The sequence below is a fragment of the Columba livia genome, chromosome 1 (genome assembly GCF_036013475.1).
Source record: "Columba livia isolate bColLiv1 breed racing homer chromosome 1, bColLiv1.pat.W.v2, whole genome shotgun sequence".
In the NCBI taxonomy this organism is placed as follows: Eukaryota; Metazoa; Chordata; class Aves; order Columbiformes; family Columbidae; genus Columba; species Columba livia.
Window position 1 is genome coordinate 97703950 of NC_088602.1, and position 23610 is coordinate 97727559.

At 39.4% G+C, this 23610-nt stretch overlaps 1 protein-coding gene across 1 annotated transcript in view; it reads left to right on the forward strand.

Moving 5' to 3' along the window:
• The window catches only part of LOC110358182 (protein SPT2 homolog), an 84498-nt gene that overhangs the window by 23610 nt on the left and 37278 nt on the right, over nt 1-23610 (forward strand). Inside the window, exon 4 of the mRNA XM_065049407.1 lies at nt 1-23610. This exon is cut by the window's left edge and continues 20224 nt beyond it; it is cut by the window's right edge and continues 37278 nt beyond it. The gene's annotated coding sequence lies outside the window, so the exon portion shown is untranslated.

The window sequence follows — 23610 nt, forward strand, 5'->3', positions numbered from 1 at the left end:
GGTCTAGTTTCAGGCCAAACACAGGTTACTGAGATTCCGCCCCCCCCCGCCCAATCACTTGCCTCCCCCCCAATTTTTATATTCCTCAGAGTGCGATGTGCTTAAATAGAAATGATTGAAACCAAAAAGGCAATAGATGTGTCACTTAATCTATAGCTCTTTTCTATATTAAGTTAGTTTTAAATAGCATTAAAGGCTCAGTTTAGCAAAGCACTTCAGTAAGGCATCTAACTGCATATTTGAATTGAGGCCAGGATTGATAAACTTGGATACTGTGTCATAATACATTCTAATAGGAACACTGCATCCACAATGGTTAATGTGTACATCCCAAACAGGGCTGTATCTTCCTTCTGCTGAGGTTCGGGGTTGGAAGTTTCAAAGCTGGTTTATTTGTGGGTTTGGTTCACATGTTTCTAGTAAGAATGGGATACAAAGGAATTTTTTTTTGACATAATAGATTTATAAGCAACGAATAATGACTGATTTTCCTAAATACCTGCTGTCCATCGCAGAGGTCACTCTCATTTTGATTCCTTTAGCACTACTTTATTTTTTGCAGTGATTATTGAATCATTTGCTGCCCCTGTACAAGATTTATTAATAGTTACAGCAGATTTTCTGAAAGAGCGTTCTGAGTCTTCAGCAAACTGGAAAGGAAAAAAACATTGTTTAAGTAAAGTAGCATTAAACCAATACTGATTCTCAGTTTATGGGGCAGCATTTAAATTGTGCCTGAAAGCTCACTGTGATGAGGCCTTTACAATTACAACTAAAAGAGTATTTGCTAGTTTTAAAAAATGCAAAAAGATGAAAGCTAAGACTTTCATAGCTTCCAAAAGATAGACCTCTGGGCAGTTGTCCTCTTGAAAGAAGAGATAAATATTAAAGGCCTCTAAAAGACATTAATGAAGAACAAGACAGGGAAAATCCATGCAAGGGATAAAGAGTGTAACTAAGGACATATCTATAAAAAAGGCACAAGATGTATCTAAAATATTAACAACATTTTTGAAGTCTTACTAAAGTCATGTCAAACTGAACTATCATAAACAGAAACCAAATTAGAAGAAACATTGTTTTCACCTGACTTTCCAGTGGAAAAATGCTGACTTATTTTTTTCAATTCCTGCAAAATTTTCAGAGTTATTTCTTGTGGCTGGGTGAAGAGCACCTTGGCCAGAAGTTATTATTTAAAAATACTGTAAATCCTTCATAAAGGTATAGGAAGTAAGTGTATTTCCCTTAGCTTTGTGGATTGAGTTATCATTTCAAAATTTAAAATTGGTGTCAGTGACTCTATTCTCTTTAAGTCTCTCTGTAAATCAAATGAAGAGTGAACAAAATGCCACACGTTTCTTAATGAGGATCACAGAATCACAGAATCGACTGGGTTGGAAAAGACCTCAGAGATCATCGAGTCCAACCCTTGGTCCAACTCTAGTCCGTTTACTAGATCAGGGCACTAAGTGCCATGTCCAATCTCAGTTTAAAAACCTCCAGGGACGGCGAGTCCACCACCTCCCTGGGCAGGCCATTCCAACGCCTGACCACTCTCTCTGTAAAGAATTTCTTTCTAATATCCAGCCTAAATTTCCCCTGGTAGAGTTTAAGCCCATGCCCCCTTGTCCTATTGCTAACTGCCTGGGAAAAGGGACCAATCCCCACCTGTCTATAACTTCCCTTCAGGTAGTTATAGAGAGTGATGAGGTCACCTCTAAGCCTTCTCTTCTCTAGACTAAACAACCCCAGCTCCCTCAGCCTCTCCCCATAGGTCTTTTGTTCAAGTCCCTTCACCAGTCGTGTTGCCCTTCTCTGGACCTGCTCCAGCACTTCAATGGTGACTTCTAGAAAATAGTGTCTTTAGGATATGAGAAAATGTAATCGAACTGTGTTCATTCAAAAAAATAGCTTTTTATAGCAAGGAAGAGTATGTTTGATTATTTTAGAATAAAATGTGGTTGCATTTGTTGTTAGTAGGCCGATTAAGTTGATACACTCAGAAAATCCTTGATGTGATAAAATGGCATTTCCCACTGTTTCCTCTTAAAACTAAACATAGTAATGTTTGCTTTTGTGATGCATTTGATGAACATATTAAAAAAAAAAGATATTATTTGAATTAGAAATTAATAAATCTTTTACATTATTTGATTATGGAAAAAAAGGAAGTTGTCTCTTTTTTCACTTACAGTTTGGTTTTGCAGTGGTTATTGGATCGTTCAAGGATTCTGTCTGGAAATCCTCCCACAAATAAAGCATAACAGCCAATAAAGTAAAGTAGTATTTTACTGTACAGTGGTAGGGCACTTTTCTACTCTGCTAGTTATAACAGTCTTAATTTTGAGGCTCTCTGGGGATGAAATTACAGTTTCTTTTGTGTACTCCTGTTAATCTTTTAGTGATCATAGCTAAATAATGGGAAACACTAATTTCAAATGTTTATCTTTTTTTAAAGCAACCTAAGTAAATTTTATGAAGATTACTTGTAAATTTATGTCTCTGCTAGCAAAGTACCAAAACAGCACAGTGTAACTTTCTTTTGTCTTTTTTGTAGATGTTATCATAAAAGTAATTATATAACTTTTTCCTTTTGTTTTCCAAATCTAGACTTTTGTTTTATTTTCTGTATACATACAGACCTAACTCCTTTTTTAAGAAAATAAAACAAAAACCAAGCAAACAAAACCAGGCAACAGTGATACAAAGATTTATTTTATTATTTTATTATTTTATTTTTTCATCAGGAATGTGATCCTGTATTGCCATATTGGTCCATCTGGCTAGAGTATATTCCTCTAGTGTGTTGCCCCAACTGGCTCATAGTTCTGGAGGAATCACATATGCATGGATAGGTGATGCATCCATAAATTAGAGTATGCTTCAACCCCACAACATTTAAAACAGTGTGGAAGAGTAATCTCTTGTCTTCCCTCTCCTTCCTGGAGTAATCAACCTATAAAAATTATTTTTTACCATTGTTTTCTTTTGTAGCATTTCTGACTCAAAAAATAAAAAACAACTAGGGAGCTGATATTTGCTTAGTGAGTAAACTTTCATTTTTATTTTCCCCAGCTCTTGAAAATGTATTAGGATATTTGCATATTTGTTTGATACATATATCTGATATGTTTTTTATATATGTGTGTGTGTTTATGTATATATTAAAAAAAAAAATGGAGTGTGTGTATACATGTATGATACCTATCCAATTTCCTCTGGTTGTTTCTATTATCATGACTGAGACAAAATGGTTTTTCTTCAATGGTAATATCTCTCTGTAGGTGATTTGTAAATGTAGCTGTCCTGTGTATCTAATTCCTCTTCTGGAACTACTCCTAGAGAGAACATATTAAGGGACTATCAGTGAACAAATAAAGAGTGGGGATAAAAGTTTGACACGGAAGTCATTAGCAAAAGCCCTATTGACTCTATTGGGGTGAGAATGTGTGGGGAGAGGATGCACAGTAATATATGGTCATATTAAATCACTGTTGCCCCCAAATGTCCTTTGTGCTGCTTCACCATGATTCACTGACTGTACCCTACTATTCAGCTTATGAAAAATAATTCAATTAGTAGCAAAATTCACATAAATCTCAAAGTATACTAATGCTTTTGCTGTGATTATTATTCAGCAAGTTAAAACACTATTAAATGTTCAACACAATCAACCTCTGTTAGTTTTAAGTGTTTATTTTTTAGGATCTTGTTCCGTCATGTGCTATTACTTTTTTGGAAAAGAAAAAACATTGCAGTTATAGATTCTACAGTAAAGTAGCAATTGAGAAAAGTATTGATAGTCAGCTCAGACTTGAGAAACTTAATGGCATTACATGATGAAGAGTAGTGAAGTATTGTAAGGAATCTGGGGCTGTTTGACTTGGACTTGCTGTACTTCTGGTACAAGTAACTCCTTCTACAAATAACTATGCATGTAAATCATGCTACTGTTGCTGCTTACGTGTGTAGCATTAACAAGTTACACACAGAATCATAGAATTGTTTTGGTTGGAAGAGACCCTCAAGATCATTGACTCCAACCATAACCCACCTGTAGCATTAAGCCATGTCCCTAAGAACCTCATCTACACATCTTTTAAACCACTTCAGGGATAGTGACTCCACAACTTCGCTAGGCAGCCTGTTCCAGTGCCTGACAACTCTTTCTGTGAAGAATTTTTTCCTAATATCCAATCTAAACCTGACTAAGATCAGGTCTCTGTAGCATAGTCATCGAATCCTTTGGTGTGTACTTTGACTTCTATGAGCTGTGGCAGTGCTTAATGTCAAAATTGAAGCATACAACTTGGGTCTTACAGAATCGGTGCTGTGTTTCTAAACCTAAAGTTTAACTGGTCGAGCACAGAAGATATAGCTGGTGTGCTTCTACATGACCTCTGTTAAAAATGGTTTGAAGTGTGACCCCAAGGTTTTGTTGTGAGTTCAGTAAATAGTAGAGATGTTACGAAGCTGCTGGTTGCTTTTTAACTAAGGAGAGATTGATGCATTGCTCTGTAGAAAATTATAAAACTAGAAGATAGCATCTAGAATATCAATGTCTAGTATTTATGATACTAGAATATCACACACAGTGGTGTTATGATTTTAAATATTCAGTTTATTCAGAAGATAGGTATTGTTTGGAAAATGTAAAGCTGTGTACTCAGTAGTTTACAGACACACTAGTTTTGCCAAGAGTTGCCAAGAAGTTGATAGTTTGGACCAAGGTTTGTTGCAGTTGCTATGTGCAAAAGCCTAGAACAAGCCAGCGGGAAATAATACCAGGGTGGGAAAGTATTGCTATGGTTACAGAGTATTTTCTTTAAAGGAGAAGTGGATAACACAGCAAGAATCATTGAAACTTACGTGATATTGTATTATACAAAAAGCAGAAAGACTGAAAGATAATAACTGTCTTGTGCTCTTAATGGCATTTTGTTACTTTCCAGCAAAGAGGGATTTAATTAAAGTAGGAATAATTTGTGAAAGCTTTGTTAGAAAAGTATACTTAGCTTTTATTTTTTGAAGTGGAATGCCAGCACAATATCTTTCATATTTTGGCTCTGTCTCTTTGTTTTTAAAACAAAAAGATTTTTTTTTCTCAAGTGGATTAAGAGTTCTTCTAAAAATCAAGTGTAATTACACACAAATAATTCAATACATATAAACTTTTAAGTCAATTTTTCAGTACATTAAAAACTGTAAAATAGCTGCATTTTTCAAAAATACATGTAGTTACAAAATACAATTAAGATTGTAATAAATAAAAGCTTGCTTTAAGTGATGCTGTAAATCTGAACTGTAAAATTCATCTGAGAAACATACTTTTTTACTTGCAGACATCCTCTAGGATTCAGTTGTAAACACCTCTGGCTTGATCCTGCAAATTGGGAAGTAAATACAGTACGGAAGTACAGCTCAGAGATTGCATTTTGATATTTGGGAAGATCCTTTCTTCCTCCTCGCCATGTTTATCAAGAGGCATGGTGTGAAGCATCCATATGGCGTGGGCTGGACTATACTCAGCTCACCCTGCCCCACCAGCTGTTTGGAAATGCTCTGCTGGGAATGGTGGGGCTGGAAACCAAGGAACCCTGTGGGAGGGACAGGACAAATTTCTGCTCTAGGACCAGGAAAAGCAAAACCATTAAGTGGCCTTTTTTTTTTTTTTTTTTTTCCATGGCTAATGTGCTAGGTTTGTCTGTTGCTCTTTAATAGCCATGCCTCTGAAAGCAGTATTGCTTGGCTACACTTTGAGGCCCATTGCTGTAGTTCACTTGAGTCTGGTTGATGGAACCAGACATACAAGACAAAACTCCTGAGCTGCATAACTGTCTGGAAGGTCTACACCTGACCCTAGTTAATGTGCCAGTTTCATTTTTCGTCAGTGCCAGGGAGCATGGAGCAGAATTCATCGTGCTGGGGAGGGTACAGGATGGCAAGAAGTGAGGACAGACAACATCTCTGCTCACAGGACCTTGCTCCCCTTTGGAGCACAAATCCACAACACCACATAAATTGTTTGTCACATCTCTGGCTTGGGCATGTTCTGCTGAAGGTAAGAAAGGGGAGGATTTAAGTGATCAGGTGAAATACGTTCAACTATTTATGACTGTTTTCCATAGTTTTATTGCTGTTTTGCTGGTACTGTAAGGTAAGCATTTTTAGTTTGGAGACGAGGCACTGCCTTTTACTTTACTCTTGACAAGTATACACAGACATGAAAAAAAATTGCTGTATCTAGTAGTGCAGACCCTGGCCATTTCAACTGAGATCAAAGAACCTCTTTAGATAATCTGATAGCTTTGCCAGATAAATCCTGACTTCTGTGCAATGGACACTAAGATGCACTGTGAAGTACAAATTGGGGAAAGAATGGTCCTGATAGGGACCAAAGTATACAGGGGATGGAGTTCATCTGTGTAAGAACACTGAGACAAGAGCCTTGATGAGAGAAGACCTGAGACTGGGGAGGAGCAAGGGAACTGAGATCAACTGAGAAAATGTAGATTGGCCACTTGGGCAGAAAAATAGGATGTTTAAGGAAGAAGTCTGAAGAGGGAGACGGGAACTGGGATGTAGAAACCTGATGGACTCGAAACGGGGCTGAAATGAAGAACTGGAGACAATGGAAAAGCATAACAGTGATGAGAGCAAGTGGCTTGGAAGCTTAAGAGTGAATGAAGAACAATTCTTGTAAGGAAAAAAAGCGTCTAAAAGTAGAAGATATCAAGGCTGAGGAAATGGGTCAAAAATTGTGTGTGCCTCAGGTAGACCCAAAGATTTCTGAGCATGGCCTACCATCTCTTCTTATTTGTAAGATGTTATTTGTAGTTGACACACTGTCAAAATAAGGGCTTACATGGAAGAGAGCATCTTACTGCTTTGGTTACTTCCTCCATTAGCTAAATTGTAGAAGTCTATAGTGTGGATCCAACCATTCCACACTGTGGTCAGGCCACTTTCCTATGAAAGTGTTTGTTCTTCATTTTTTTCCCCTAGGACCTTAAAAATATACTGAATAAAAATAACCTTGTGCTAAAAAATACCTAAAGTCAGTATTAGTGTTGGCAATGCTGTCTTAGCTCACTGTAATTCTGATTGTTTAGTCATGACAGAGGATCTAATTACACATTCATATAATGCTTATGCCAAGAGGCGGCTTCTTCCACTTACTACTTCAGGTGAGTTTGCATGGGGATGCATCAAATTTGACCCTGGAAGATGTGTGATGAACAAGAGAAGTTTGCAAAGAATTACTTAAGGAACTGGGTCCTGCCCTGGGACTCTCTTTGTGTCTCTGTCATAGAGGTCTGAGAGATGTCTTTCACCTCTGAAAAGCTGGTTTTCCTACTCAGTTATGCCATTTTCAGAGCATCTGCCTATGTGTGATTGTTGGCAGTGCTGAGCAGTCTTTTCTTTCAGCGAGGTCAGTGGAAGCTGTATTTTGAAGGTCTTTGACTCCTGGCTTGAGACAACTTAGGTGTGATTGACCTGTAGCCAAGAGCCATTGGAATGTCTTGCTTTGGTGATGGCTGAGGTGGTTTTGAAGCAGTTGCTGAACCATTGCAGTTTACAGCTCAGCTTATAGTCTACTGGGTACCATTTCTCTTTTCTTTTTTGCTGTAGCTTAAATTGGATTACCACAGTCAGTGGTACTTCAAGCTTTATTCTTTTTACTCCTTGGTTCCTCAGGGGTGAAATGAAGATAATTCTTGTTCCTTTTTTCATAGGGAGATGGTGCTTATAAATATTATGGAAGTAATTTTCACAGTGTACATACAGTGGTGATAAGCCCATAAAGAAATTTGTGTACTTCTTTTGAAAGCTGGAATTGAATAGGATGCAGCAGGAAAGTCTATAGCTAGGGAGTGAATGGCAGAGTAAATTGAAAATACAGTTTTGCTCATTGACCAAACAGCTAGTGATCTTGTGCACTGCATGAGATGAACCTGTACAAGAAAAATAACCCTAGGTTTTGAACAATAGCTGGAGACTATCATCACAGAATCATAGAATGGTTTGGGTTGGAAGAGACTTTACAAATCACCTAGTTCCAGCCACCCTGCCATAGGCAGGGGCACCTTCCACTAGATCAGGTTGTTCAAAGCCCCATCCAATCTGGCCTTGAACACTTTCAGGGATGGGGCATCCACACCTTCTCTGGGCACCCTGTTCCAGTGCCTCACTACCCTCCTGGTGCAGAATTTATTCCTTACATATAATCTAAATCTACCCTCTTTCTATTTAAAGCCATTACCTCTTGTCCTATCACTACATGCTCTTGTAAAAGAGCCCTCTCCAGCTTTCTTGTCGGTCCCATTTAGGTACTGGAAAGCTGCTGTAAGGTCTCTTCTCCAAGCCGAACAACTCCAGCTATCTCAGCCTGTCTTCTTAGGAGACGTGCTGCAGTCCTCTCATCATCGTCATGGCCCTCCTCTGGACTTGCTCCAACAGGTCCCTGTCATTCTTATGTTTGGGGCCCCAGAGCTGAACGCAGTACTTCAGGTGGGGTCTCACGAGAGTGGAATAGAGGGGGAGAATCACCTCTCTCAACCTGCTGGTCATGTTTCTTTTGATGCGGCGCAGGATATAGCTGGCTTTTTGGGCTGCAAGCGCACGTTGCCAGCTTGTGTTGAGCTTCCATCAACCAGCACCTCCAAGTCTTTCTCCATAGGGCTGCTCTCAATCTGTTCTCTGCCCAGCCTGTACTGGAGCTTGAGATTGTCCTGACCCATGTGCAGGATCTTGCACTTGGCCTTGTTGAACTTTGTGAGGTTCACACAGGCTCACCTCTCAAGCCTGTCATGTCAAGGTCTCTCTGGATGGCATCCCTTCCCTCTAGTGTGTTGGCTGCACCACACAACTTGATGTTGTTGGTAAACTTGCTGAGGGTGCGCTCAATCCCACTGTCCATATTGCCAACAAAGATATTAAACAGCTTCAGTCCCAATACTGTCCTGTGAGGAACATGACTTATCACTGGTCTCTACTTAGACATTGAGCCATTGACTGCAACTCTTTGAGTGTGACCATCCAGCCAGTTTCTTATCTGGTGAGTGCTGCATCTGTCAAATCCACATCTCTCCAATTTAGAGAGAAGGATGCAATGTGCAACAGTGTCAAATGCTTTGCACAAGTCCAGGTAGGTGGCATCAGATACTCTTAAGGCATTATTTGCCCTTAGTGTCCTTATTTTCCGTGTGCCTTACTGCAGTTTGCAGGAGGATCTGCTCCATGATCTTGCCGAGCAGAGGTGAGACTGACTGGCCTGTAGGTGCCCAGGTCTTCCTTTTTTCCCTTTTTAAAAATTGGAGTTATGTTTCCCCCTTTCCAGTCAGTGGGAACTTCACCAGACTGCCACAGCTTCTCAAATATTATGGCTAGTGGCTTAGCAACCTCATCTGACAGCTCCCTCTGGACCTGCAGATGCATGTCATCAGGTCCCATGGACTTGGTGTGTGCACACATAAAGGAAGATAGACTTTAGGCTGCACACGTGTCCTTCAGTCTGATTCCATCTGTGTTTTGAGGGCTCAACTTCACACTAAGATAGCGTTTTCGTGCATCGTAAATTTTTAGAAATACAAGTATTTTACAGACCTGTATGCCTTTAAACATTGTTAATATTTCCATAAAAAAGATTAAGTAACTTGGAATACTAATTCAGTGATAAAGTTTACCTGATACAGCTTACTAAAAAGAGTTCTTAAAAGCTGGTCAGTGGGCCAGTCCACATGCTCCTGCATCTGGCTACCAACCAAAAGGACATATTTAGAAAGTAATTGAGATAATCTCTGTAGAAATCATGGGTTTCACTCCTGTTGTTAGGTGCAATGAAAGCCTAGAATAAGCAAACCTTACATTTGGTAGGACTGAAAACTCATCTTACTTCTCTCTGTCCTGTTCTTCCACTATACCCTTGCTTGGAAGCTAGCTTTTATTCTGTTTGCCAAGGTCCCCCCCCTTTCTTTTGTTTTCCTGTGATCCTCAAATTTAACAGGACTTAATTTAACTAGTGACATGCTATTGAAAAAGTTAGGCTTCTAGCCATAAAACCTGTGAATAAGGTATTAGAATTTTAATTAATACTTCACTTTAATAGAGGATAAGTTTTTGAAATAACCTGTTGAAACTTTCTGCAGGGAAAAAACATTAATGGCAGTTTCTCAAAGACCAGAGAACTTCAAATCTCATATTTTTCTAGAAAATACAACATTTTTTTATATTATGTAACATCCTTAACTGCTTATTAATTATAGCATTGAATAGCTGTAACACAGCTTGGTCTACCAAGTCGAGAGACTAGGGTGCTTGATTGCTGGTCTTCAGTCTGTGTTTATGCTGGTAGATTTTTGATGTCCTGAATAATCCTGGTGAGATAACACTGAACAAGAACAGTAGATAGGGAACCCTTTAAATCCTCTACCTTCTACTGGGAATCAGTGAAGGACTTTTCATTTGGGGTATAATCATTGCTTGACATTTCGTAATAAGATACTAGTGTGCTGAAAATTATGGAGCAAATGTTTCTACAGACAAATACATGGCAAATATTCTTCCTGGTTTTGTATACATAGAACAAATTCACTTGCGTAGGAACAGCCCAGGTAGGAGACAGATATTTTTGTCTTCCCATTTGTGTGCGTACATGCAGCAAAATGAGGTTCTTCACAGGCATGTGAAGGGAAGGATTACTGCAGTAAGGAGGAAATTGATTGCAAATTAGAGTCAACAAATTCTTCCCTATTGGTCCTGATTTCTATGTTCTCCAGACTGTTTTGTTGTTGATTAACAGCACCGAGGACTGAGTGCTGCTTTACACACGTTTTACTCGACTTCTTGAACCATGTGCATGAACAGAAGTCACGTTATCATTTGGGTGGGTTTTGGTTGCTTGCACGTCATTGACTAGTGCTCCTGGAGGTACTGCATCATGTCCCAGGCCTTTGCACGGGGCCTATAGGTCTGGTGCAGATCTTGAGCCCTTTGGAGGACTGGCTGCAGGAGGTTGAAGGAGACACAGCACCAGAGGCCTGGACTGAAGGAACTGAATCGCACACATAATATCTGAAGAGAATTCATTGTTACCTTTTTTTAACCAGTGAAGTTGTTTTGTAGCTACCTAGCCCATTTGGCAGTAGATTGTCTGATAACAAGACCCGAAAGAAAACATTTCCTAGTCTCCTTAGCTTCCCATGCCAGTTTGACATTTCAGAGACTGCAATGGAATACTACTATTTCATCAAACTCAAAGAGACTGCTCTAGCTGGTTCTGTTCTGTTTAAAAGTACCATAAGAATATCCTACAAACAAATACCTGAACAACTTTGCTACTTTTAATTATATAAATGTTTGACATATTTTTTCCTTAAGTTCTCAATTCTAAGCCTGAAAAACTGTGGAAGTAAGAGTCAGACAATGTCAAGGTGACAAAAATGAACTGTCAAAAATTTTACCTCTTCTGCTCCAGGGAATAACTTTAGTATTTGATAGAGAGAGGGGAGAGAGTAATGAGCCTGAGGGATTCCTTGTCAACGAGGGAAGGAAAGTAAAACCTCTTTCATACAAGTCCAGCCTGTAGCTAAAAGTAGAAATAATGGTGTTAATGAAAGCAGTGTGCAGCTTTGTCAAAGCAGGCAACTTTTTATAACTTCTTGAAAGACCTGGGCAACTAAAGGACCTGCGTGGGCAAGTACCACATCCTGCACCTGGGGAGGAACGACCCTGTGCACCAGTACATGCTGGGGGCTGACCAGCTGGAAAGCAGCTTTGCAGAAAAGGCCCAGGGGTCCTGGTGGACACCAAGTTGAACATGAGCCAGCAATGTCCTCTTGCTACAAAAAAGGCAAAAGGTATCTCGGGCTGCATTAGGAGGAGTGCTACCAGCAGGTGGAGGGAGTTCATCCCCTCTACTCTGCACTGGTGAGGTCACACCTAAATTGCTGTGTCCACTTCTGGGCTCCCTAGTAGAAGAGAGACATGGAGCTGCCTAGAGAGTTGAGTGAAGGGCCACAAAGGTGGTGAAGGGACTGTGAGCATCTCTCCTGGGAGCAAAGTCTGAGAAAGCTGGAGGAGTGGGGGTGAATCTTATCAATGTATATAAATACCTCAAGGGAGGGTGCAAAGAGGACAGAGTCAGGCTCTTTTCAGTGGTGCCCAGTGATAGGACCAGAGGCAATGGACACAAACTGAAACAAAATGAGGTTCTTATCAAGAAACACATTTTCAGTGTTGGGGATGACCAAGCACTGGCACAGGTTGCCCAGGGAGGTTGCAGAGTCTCTGTCCTTGGAGATTTTCAGAAGCTATCTGGGCATAGTCCTGGGCAACTGGCTCTAGGTGGCCTTGTTTGGGCAGGAGGGTTGGACCATATGACATCCAGAGGTCCCTTCCAACCTCAACCATTCTGTGATCTTGTAGTTGTGGTGAGAAACCTCCTCTACTATATTTCTTACAATAAAGAAAGCGGAAATATCATTCTGCTGCCCTTCACTACTGTTGTGTCTGCTTGTTTATTTAGTCCCCAAAATGCCCTCTGAAAGTTATTGTTATTTTAATGTTTAAAAGTTATTATTTAAAAACCATAGTTAATCGTTCTACTGTCTCTCTGTGGTACTGAAAGGTTTGTGGTAAGTATTTGTGCTGCAGTTCACAGTCTACATTGTTCTTATTCTTACTGATACAAATAAACAACAGCTAGTATGACAAAACACCATTGCTTTGTAGAACATTAAGTCTACTCAATTTATAGACTCTTAGAAAACAAATATGCTTGGAGGCAAAACAAATATCAAAACTCTAAGCATATCTACGCTCCTATCTATACATTTGTACATGTTGGCTAACCAAACTGTTAGGCAAACTGTGATCAGATGGATTATTCTTGGATAGTTAAAAAGTTCTTTTCCCTCTGATTTCTTTAAATTTTTCTTTTTAATTTGATTGTTGCCTTACCGTTACTTTGATGTGTATTTATATATAATTCCACTCATTCTTACTTAGGGCGTATTGTAGTTTCAAGACAGGCGTGTGTACTGAACAATGTCCCAATCTAATAGTTACTACCATACCAAAGTCTGCTTTGGTACAAAACTACTTCTCTCCCTATCTAGCTTTCCTTGCCTAAGTATCAAAATGCTGATTAAGCTGCCCGCACTTGGAAATTTTTTCCTGCTCATTAAGACTTTTTGCTACCTTTATTTTTTTTACCTATCTCCAAGTAGTTTCTCTTTTGACACTGTTTTTTTCTGAAATAATTTGGTTCTATTTATTCTCCAGAACACCTCTGTTTAGGTAGTGACTCAGTAGTCTGGATACCATGGTGGAGGTTGCTAATTCGGTGGACATACTCATGCTAGTTTACATCAACAGAATTTTTCCTCTATGTTGATTCAAGACAGCTATTTTGAAGAAGATAGACTTTGAAATGTTCATAACATTTCTTCTTTCTTTTACTGCCTTTTTAGAGTGCATTTTTTTTATTTTTAAGTGAACTCTCAAGCTATCTTTGGAAGAGTTTTCTTAAGTTTTTTTTGTTTTTTCCTACTCTTTCTTCTTGCTACAAGTTATCAAACCATTAATGGTCATATGTGCTGAAATAGTCTATTAGTTACAGTAAACCTGCTTGCTGTGAGTTGGGCTATATTAATTATATCTAACAGCCAAGTGTGAGGTTTTTTTATATTTGTGTTATAGTTCAGATCTCCTCCAAGTTCCTTGGGGACTGCAAACTAAAAATATGTTTAAGTGTACAGATTGTTCTAGTCACTAAAGGGCATTTCCTTATTCCTGTAAGGACTTGCTGTGGGAGCAGCTCTGAGTTGACTGAAGGGCAAATTTTTGGCAGAACAAACATCTTCCATCTAATACCAGCTCAGGAGAGCATCTTTCTCTGCTATATGCTATTGGAATAAAAAAAAAAAAAAAGTTCTTTTGAGAATTGGAAGTTTGAAACAATCAGGTAAGTGGCTACCAAAGCTCTGCAGACAAGCTGACTGGTTTAAAAATAAAAAGCCCAGGAGCATCAGTAAGTTGACCAGTGACAGTGTCTGGTCTTACAAAATTACACTGAATTTTATCTTTCTATCCATAATGTTCTACCCTGGGGACATGTTTTTGCATCTCGGTATTTACAGGCTTGCTACCACATAATCAGTGAACTTGTTGCAATGAGAATGTTGGAATAAGAAATGCATTTGAGTTCATCCCAAGAGTGCAAGACAGTAGGGCACCTAAAAGGGATCTACATATGTAAAAGTGTTTAGGACAGCTTTTGCTCAGCATTATACAATGCTATCCCTTTGGCCAAATGAGTTAGAGATACAATTTATTGAATTTTGCCGTTTTAAAAACTAGATGTTGCTTGAAATGAAATTGGAGAACTCTATTGATGCTGGCGTTCCAAAATTTTAATGTCTTGAAATGTTTGAAAATGTATGTTATAAATAAATCTCTTGTCATGCACAGTATGTGCTCTTCCTGTAGCAATGAAACACAGACGGATGTACTTTGCTATTCTAACCTGAATTGTGTTAAAAATGTTATTCAAAACCTAAGTTCATAAATCATTCTGGTGTAAAGTTTGGTTAGTGGATCACATTGTTTCCCTATACCTGCAGAAAATACCTGTGCAGCACGGTTCATTTTATTAGGTTAAAACTTGCAGGACTATTGAACCTTGTGCTGTTTATTAGTATAAAGCAAGGAGGTTAGTCTTTTTGTTGAGCACAGGACTTGTAACCAGGGGATGAAGCTCTGTTCTTGCCTCAGTCTCCAAACCTTCCTGTATGACCTGGAGAAAATAATTTAGTCTTCTTGAGGCCTTATGTTCTGCACTTATGAACAGGAGAAAAGTTCTGCAAGTACAGGCTAAAAAGGCTTTTTAATTCCTGAACGTTGTCACGATGCTTTGGGATCCTGAAAAGGAAGGTACCAGGTAAAGGGAAAGGACAGATCACTACGTTCCTCCTTTTCAAGATTCAAAGGTGCAATTTGGAAAAGCTTCTTGAAGTTTGAAGTCCTGTTTCCCTAATATATCCTGCATCAAACATAAACGCTTTTATTTCTCTCTGGCTCACTTTTCAGCTTTCATTTCTTACTCCTCAGGAGAATCTCCTGAAACTGGTCCATGTGTTTCTGCTAATTACTGCTGTCTGCCATTTTAGAAAAACGAGGAAGAATTAAGTAGTTAGAGGAACCGGGCAATAAAAGGGGTCGCTTTTGGACAATTCATGAAGTAGCTGGTGCCTTTTAATGGTAGGGTACTCCCTCTGCTCATGAATTATTCATTTTAGTGCTTTTGTTATAATGGCGACAGTGTTCAGTCTCTGAGGCAGTTCTGCATAGCCTTCCTCAGTTGAAATATCGCACAACAGCAGCTACCATTTGTTTTATAAACTAATGCATCTAAGTCAATAACATTGAGTAAATGTATTTTCACAATCAAGAAAACAAGAAAAGGGCTGAATAACAGTATTATAATTAAGAGGGTCTGTTTTTGCTGAAGGTTCAGTTTGTTTACTTTTGTGGGAACTATTCAGGGAAATAATTTAAAATAAATATTTTTACAGATTATTGTGTTTAGCATTAGATGCAAATTATATCTATAATGAAAACAGACATTAGTGTCTCTGCTCTGGATAGTATTGTTCAATAAAAGGCAGTTTAAAAACACTCATTGCACATAAACACATCAAGCTTTTCTTAAAACCAACATTTAAAGGTCTCTTTGAAAGGGTTTTTTAAGACGAAGCATAACGTATCCGCATAACCCACACAGAAAATGTATCTGAGCCATGTGCGTACAGAAATAAAAGTTTCTTTTTGGTATCTAGTATCAGTCTTTCGTTAAAGCATGGACTTTCCTAAAGAGAAATTCCAGTGCAGGCGGTTACGGGTTCTCCCCTCACGGCCTCCCCCCCACCTCCCAACACTTTTGTGACACTGACCGAAGACCCGCAGGGTGCATTGGGGACAGTCCCCACGCAGAGTGGGGAATTCGGGGCTGGGGAGTCTGCAGAGAGAAGCATGTGTTCCAGCACAGCGCGCTCCTTCTCTCTGATGTGATTTTAAAAGATGTGTTTTCTCCTAAGCCATATATGTACTCCTAAAATGCCTTCGAGCTATAGATAAGTGTGCGTGAGGAACGTAAGCCGGGAGCAGATAGATGAGCAATTAGGTCATTTGGATTAGGACGGAGGGATTTTTTGCACTGAACTCTCTTCTCATTCCTTGCTGATCAGATTCTCTGCATACACGGAGGGTTGAAACTGCGTAAGTAAAGAAAACTCCATAGATGGATATAGTTGCAGAACTATAAGGAGCATTGAAGAAAAGTTTGAATTGAAACTATATGTGGTTTCGGGGAATCTGAATCATGCAGTATTACTTTCGCTTTTTCTAGGCTTGTATTTCCTATGAACAAACCATCCGGGAGATAGAAGTTCTGATTTAGATAATGTCTTGCAGTCTTTGGAACAACACATTCTGCTGGAGGGGGAGTCCCTTCGGCAAAGGTTGTGCTCTGTGAGCAGAAAGCTTTCCCCGCTGCCCACCTTCACGTTGTTTCTGCCGGGAATGTCAACTTTGGGCCTTTTCCTGCAAATTTTTCTGATATTTAGGTGGCTGCCCCACGTAAAATGGAAGCACCGATAGGAACCCCTCCTTTCCTTTTTCCTGTAGCTCTGCTCAGACCATTCTCTGTTAGCATGGTAGTGGTACAAAGTGTGTGGTCTTTCAGCTCTGAGTAATGCATTTTGTGCTGTGTGACTGAAAATGCCTCGTAGTCTGCCAGGGCTGACTGAGGGTTGTGGAATGTGGTGCCTTTTCTCTGATTCTCTATGAAATTTTTTTCCCCTCCTTTTTTTTTTTTTTTTTTTTTTTTTTTTTTTTCTTTCAGTAGAAATGTGTAGGCAGCTTGTTGAGAAACCTCAAGATGCAGGGGAAATGCTTGTACGTTGTGGAATGCGGCTTCCCCTGGGAGACCCCGGCCGGGCGGGCAGTGAATGAGCAAAGTGGAAGAATGAGAAAGGGAGGAGGCTGTAGGCAGGGACAGATAGGAAAGAGTGAGAGAGGAGGAAGGAAGGAGGTGGAAACAGAGGGGCCCATTTCCCTTTTTCTGAAGCAATGACAGCTGGTTCTGTCCTGCCTCACATGACAAAGTGCTTTGGAGAGGAGTATTTAAGCTGGATGCCAGTGAGCAAGGGTGGTCAGCTGATTTTATTTTATTTCTTTTTCCAGGCTTTAGTCAGGTGATCGCTGGTGACTAGTCAGCCCACCAAGAAGGGACTTCAGCACACAGGTAAGAGAGAATCTGTGTACTCTGACATGCAACTGGTGGGGACAGGGGGAGGTAAACAGTCCTAACATTGTTTGAATAGTTTTTAAAAAAGTGCTCCTGACTTGCTTGGGTGTGTAACACTGTGACTGTCTCTTTCAGTGCTGCTACTTTTGCTATTCACTCTTGTTTTCACTCTTTTTTTTAAAATCTGTCTTTAATTAGGAGCTTTAATGGGAAAAAAAAAATCAATTGTGTGTTGCTAAATATAGTCCTGGTTATTGCATGAATGTTGCATTCTGTTACTTTTTGAATAAAATAACTTTCCATAATGCAAGTGTGTCAAATTCATATTTAGAGGGGAATTCCCAAATACTTAAACTATGAGTCATAAAAAGTTAAAGTACCAGTACAACAGTTCACGACAAAAACTCTGTTTAGCCTTGGGTAGCTGCTTTTGTATGTGTTGGTAGTTAAATATGTCTTTAAAAACCCAGAGATGTGCAAATGCTGAAGTGTTTGTAACTCTGTTGGCCAGAACACAAAACATACGTAGCGGAGGCTAAACAGATGACTGGGAAGGAGAATTGTTCAAGCGCTCTCGGTTTCATGCATCTTTTCTTTCATTGTTTGTATCTAAGAATCTGGTGAAAGAGTCTTCTCACGTGCTGATGGTGCTTCAAAGGGCTCTGACTCCCTAATTCCTTTTGTACGATGTCTTAGAAAACAAAGTTAAAACAGTCATGCGTACAAGTACTGTAAGTGAAAAATTACAAAATAAAAATACCAAGTGAGTGTGACAGGTAATGGTGGTTTTCAGATGGTTGTGTGTCCAGTTATTGTGCCACCCTCCGTTCTCTTTAAATATAACTATGTAATGTGTTCATCCTTACCCGTTACTTCTCTTTACTAAAAGATCTCAGATACTCTCTGAAATTCTGAATGACTCATACTGAAAGATGTGTTCAAGAGATTTTAAGATTAAAAAGACAGGCAAGTGTTCCCGGCTCCCACCTGTAGCTCTGAAAAATTCCTTGTGGTCTAGGGTTGAAGAGACTTTATTTTGAAAAGCTGTCATACAAATGTCCATATTTTACATCTAACCTTACTCCTGACTACTATTTTGCAGTATTTAGAGAAAAACTATTTAAGACATACTTTTTCTTTTCTATCAGTTTATGCAGTGTTTCATAAGATGCTGGCGCTGTACAGAAGAGGGATAATGAAGCATGACTTTCTAATTACTTTTAATTTTGTGATGTTTCTCTTTTCTCATTGTTAAAAACGTCTCTGCTCGTGACAGGCTGGCTGTGAGATGTTGGTATTGTCTTATAACAACAGCCAATGCTTAGATGCTCAGATGAACTTCCCTTCCAGGGAAGGAGACCCTGGAATAGGGTAGTGGCATATATGGAGGACTGTCCCTGTTGACCTCAGTGGACCTTTATCACACACAAACCTGAGGGAACACCCACCTTTGGGTGACAGACTGGGAAGATAATTGCAAGAAGCATCAAAGAGGTTGATAGTGGTAATAGTGTATTTGCAAAAAGGCACAATAGCTGGGAAGTCGTTCTTGTACTAGATCATGGTGCAGAGAGTGTTTTAGGTTTCAAGTAGTCTCTGAAAATAGTTCTCTACTAAAGGATTTTGAGACATTTTTTTCCCTTTTTGTAAGATGGGAGGAGAAGAGGTTTCATGAGGTGAGGAAAGATTAGCGAAGGGAAACCATGTCAGGCAATAATGACTGGCTAGCAGAGATCGCTCTGAAGAAAGTGATGTGCTTGCCATGATGCCATGAGGGCCAGCAACGAGGCACTTGCTCTTCAGTGCACTCTGTCTGAGAACTGGGAACTGCATAGGCTTGGGGCTCTGCAGAAATCAGGTATCAAGTCTGAACGTACCCCAAGTTCCTGTAAGCCGTTCCACATTGGCTCTGTCTTAAGCAAAGTGATCTTTTGTGAATGGATGCAAATCTTCTGACATTTTTGTGCAGTTGTCCTTAGGGGAATTCCTGGCAGGTGGGCTTGTCCCAGGCTCAGTGCTGTAGAAATGCTCTCGGTGCACACATGTAAACCACACAGTTCATATTCTCACACATAGGCGCTACTGTGGCATGAGAGGGGATCAGACATGTGAAACTGGAATGGGTAAATATAATACTAATATAAAACTACTTCAGAGAATACTGATTTCTTTTCTTTTTTTAAAAAAAAATGTAGCTAAAACTGGGTAGTCATTGTAGACTGTTCTTTCTTATTTTCTTTTTTCTTTTTTTTTTTTAATCTGTGGGTTTTCTTGATTGTGAGCACTAACATCTTTAAATTTCTAGCAAGGCAGACTGTCTAGTTCAAATATGTCTCAAAGACAGGAAATATTTTAATTTAAGGTATATTTCTGCCTTTTCATATGTGTTTTTAAATATGTTTGCATCTGGAGAGAAGGATTTGTTTGAAATATTACATGTGCAGTTCCTAGATTTCCACTTATTGATGTAAGAGCATCTCTTTCAAATAACTTCTGACTTGTGATCACTTTAGGTCATGTTTATTTAACCTTGGCATTGCCTAATGATCATGATTGCCTTGCAGCTAAGTAGGAAAAAATAAATAACTTGCCTGCAAATGAGGAACTGATCCTGTGTATATGGCATTATAAAGGATAACATCTGCAGTATTTAATTTTCCTTAGAGTAGTGGAAGAAGAATTAAGAGTTCAACAGCTGTACTGAGTAAACTTTCAAGAACATGAGCTTTTAACACCTTTAAATATAGAGATACTTACTCTTGTAAATAAAACCAGTTTAAGAATCTTGAGAAGAATCTTAAGAAAGAGTAGCTGAATCACGTTGTTTTAATGAAATATTTATTTTAAGGAAGTGTTTTACTATACATTTTCTCATCTCTTTTTTTTTATTAACTTTGGAGAGTGAAGACCACAGATTTTTAGGTTTTATTTTTTATTACTAGATAAAGGACAGACCCTGCTGTTAGTCATTTTAGTAAGATCTCTATACATTTATATCAGGGCTTCATTTGACACCAAGTCACCACTTAAGTATATATCCCACTTCTATTTCAGTTGGATGGTGTTTTAGTTGTTTAAAACCAAAACTCTTTCCTAGTTATGAGCAGAGTTACAGGCGCAGACATCAGAAATCTGGAGTAGGATTTTCCAGTTCTGAGGAACGTAGACTTTTCTGGTACTATTCATATGACTCTCTTAAGGCTTCGGTTGCATACTAAAACCCCCAAAACCACGTGAAATTTTACTATCGCCAAGCAAAAAATCCGTCTTGTGCCTTTAAGATCCTCTTAGACCTATTATGTGATAGATTTTTGTGCTGGTTGAATTTTAAAATAGTCGGAAGGGTCTTTATTACTGCAAACCCCGCAGCGCAATCACCTCCTGTCCCGAACGGCCCCCGCAGCGGTCGCCCTGTGTAGGGGAGGCGCCACCTGGCGGGCGGACGGCGGTACTGCACTGACAAGGCCACGCCTCCCCATTAGGCCCCGCCCCCTAGGTCACCCCCCGCCCCCCCGGCCAGCAACTTCCCACAGTCGGTGGCTTTACCACTGGAGACCCATGTGCTGGGCTTCGTGCCCTTTTTTTTTTAAATTTTTTTTTTTTTTTTATTTAACATTACTTTTGGGTTTTCTTCAACATTCCTCTAGTTTCTCACTTTCATAGAATCACAGAATCACAGAATGTTAGGGATTGGACGGGACCTCGAAAGATCATCCAGTCCAATCCCCCTGCCAGAGCAGGAACACCTAGATGAGGTTACACAGGAATGTGTCCAAGCGGGTTTTGAATGTCTCCAGAGAAGGAGACTCCACAACCCCCCTGGGCAGCCTGTTCCAGTGCTCTGTCACCCTCACTGAGAAGAAGTTTCTTCTCAAATTTAAATGGAACCTCCTGTGTTTCAGTTTATACCCAGTGCCCCTCGTCTTATCATTGGTTGTCACCGAGAAAAGCCTGGCTCCAACCTCATGACACTCACCTTTTACATATTCATAAACATTAATAAGGTCACCCCTCAGTCTCCTCTTCTCCAAGCTAAAGACACCTGGCTCCCTCAGCCTTTCCTCATAAAGGAGATGCTCCACTCCCTTAATCATCTTCGTGGCTCTGCGCTGGACTCTGTCAAGCAGTTCTCTGTCCTTCCTGAACTTTCCCCCGATACTTTATACCTGTTTTGTGTATTAATCCAGATTACATGATGCAATATACTGCAAGTGGCGATTGTTGCAAAGTCATCCTAACAAAAAATCCACCTCAATGAAAACTTGTGTTTTTCCAAAACAGTGAGAGAAGACTCTTTAAGAAGTCTCTACATTTAGTGAAATGTGACATGACTGCTAGCAAACCAAACTTAGTCTTAATGCAATAGCACACCAGCAGAATAATTCTTAATATGGCTGGATAACTGGGAAATGCTGTTTGTAAACTTACCAGAATCTGCTGGACTATAACAAAATGTTAGAAATACCTAAAGCTTCCTAAATCAAGTGTTTTGTGTTAGTATTCAACATCAATATATGTGAGCTGTTTCCCAAATCAATTTTGCTATCCATCTTAGCAGTTGAGAAGGGAAAAAAAAGTCTTATGACTATATGCGTTGATAGAAGTAATAAGCTTCTAAAATAGTCATGAGCTCTGACAGATAATCACTCTTTCTGATGAATGATTATTCAGAAGTGAAAGTCCTGCCACAACACGCTTATATTTCAATTGAATGCTGTCATTGCAGCACATGTGCTAAACCTCAGTTACATGGACTGAATATCCAGTAAGTTCACCATGTGAAAAGAATAGGCAAAAAACTATGTTTGATATTAAAACGCCTCGGTACTTTTAGAGCATCCTAAGAATAAAGTGGCTGCTCTTTAAAAGGTAAGAGCTAGCTGTAGGGAACTGCTTGCATGGGACTTGTCACTGGCAGCTTGCCATTTTTTCCCCCTGCCACCACATGTACCACTTTGACCAGCGATGGCAGATTGCACTTGGTGGAGGCTGATAAGAAGGATTTTTCTGAGCCTGAACACAGAAGGTGCCATAATAAGCATCATAAATGTCCCATATTATAAAATCACTAAAGACGATGAAGTATGAAGAGAGTTAGTAAAGGATGCTAATGATGTGCAAAATTATTGGGTGAAATCGGAGCTCAGAACTTGCTCATGGAAAGCAAAATAAGACTAACATGAAGAAAGAAGTGCTGCAATTTAAATAAAGCAAGTTGGATCTTGATAAGGTTTTCTTTTTCCCCGCTCATTCAGATCATAACTAGCTTTACGGCAAACCATCTTTCCTGAGGAATTTATTTATGTGCACTTTTTTTTTTAAAGTAGCATTATGATTTGTCATTTTTAAGACAGGAATATGGGTAAGCCCCAAAATGGTGACTTGCAACTGAGGTTGGCAATTATTTACAACTTAACAAGAGTTAATCAGAAAATCCACATTAGGGATGCTTTCCCAAGGGCTGTATTCCAAGCTCTGTAGTATTACTGTATATTCTGAAGCTCATATTTAGTTTGATACTCAATCAAAATTCATACCAACAGAAACAACATATTATGACAAGTTAATATAGTTTGTACTGTGCAGTGCCACTGCTCAAGATGTTGTTTACCTAAGGGTTTTTTTCCTTAAAAACAGAGGCCTGTTTTTATTGTACATCTTCTGTCATAGTAGCAGAAGCTCAAGACCTACTTTTCCAAATGTTTTCTCCTTGTTTATGTAATTAATAAATATGAGTGTGCACTGCATTACAGAAAAGTTTTAATCCCCTAACCTCTACATTTCATGCATGATACAAATTAATTGCTCTTTTCCAAATAAGACTGCCCACTGCTTAGGAGTTACTGGGTAGGAATTGTGGCTCTTCAGAGCGGGTAAATCTAAATCTACAGGAAGTTTGCTCGTGAGGAGAGGCCAGGTCTGAAGTAGGGCAATAAAACTTGCAAATAGGCAGTTATGGGTTTAGTTGTATTTGAATCCATGCATGCTCAAACTGTACATTTGGTTCTGAGCAATGGCTATCTGGGATCTCTTGTTGACCATCTCGTATGAAAAAATTACAGAAGTGTGTATTTTTCCAAAGAATATTGAAGAAATTCATTTCAGTGATACACTAAATTTAAAAGGTCTCCTACAGGATGAATTATTCACTGAGTGCTGCTGTGAGAACTCTGAAGATGTAACAGAAAGAGCTTTTGCTATAGCCAAGCCACCTCCTCACTGAATTCTTCCTTTGAAGAAAGACGAGCCATAGGGTTAAAGCTTTTTTGCTGAACATTCTGCACTGTGGGTAGGTGCCCCGC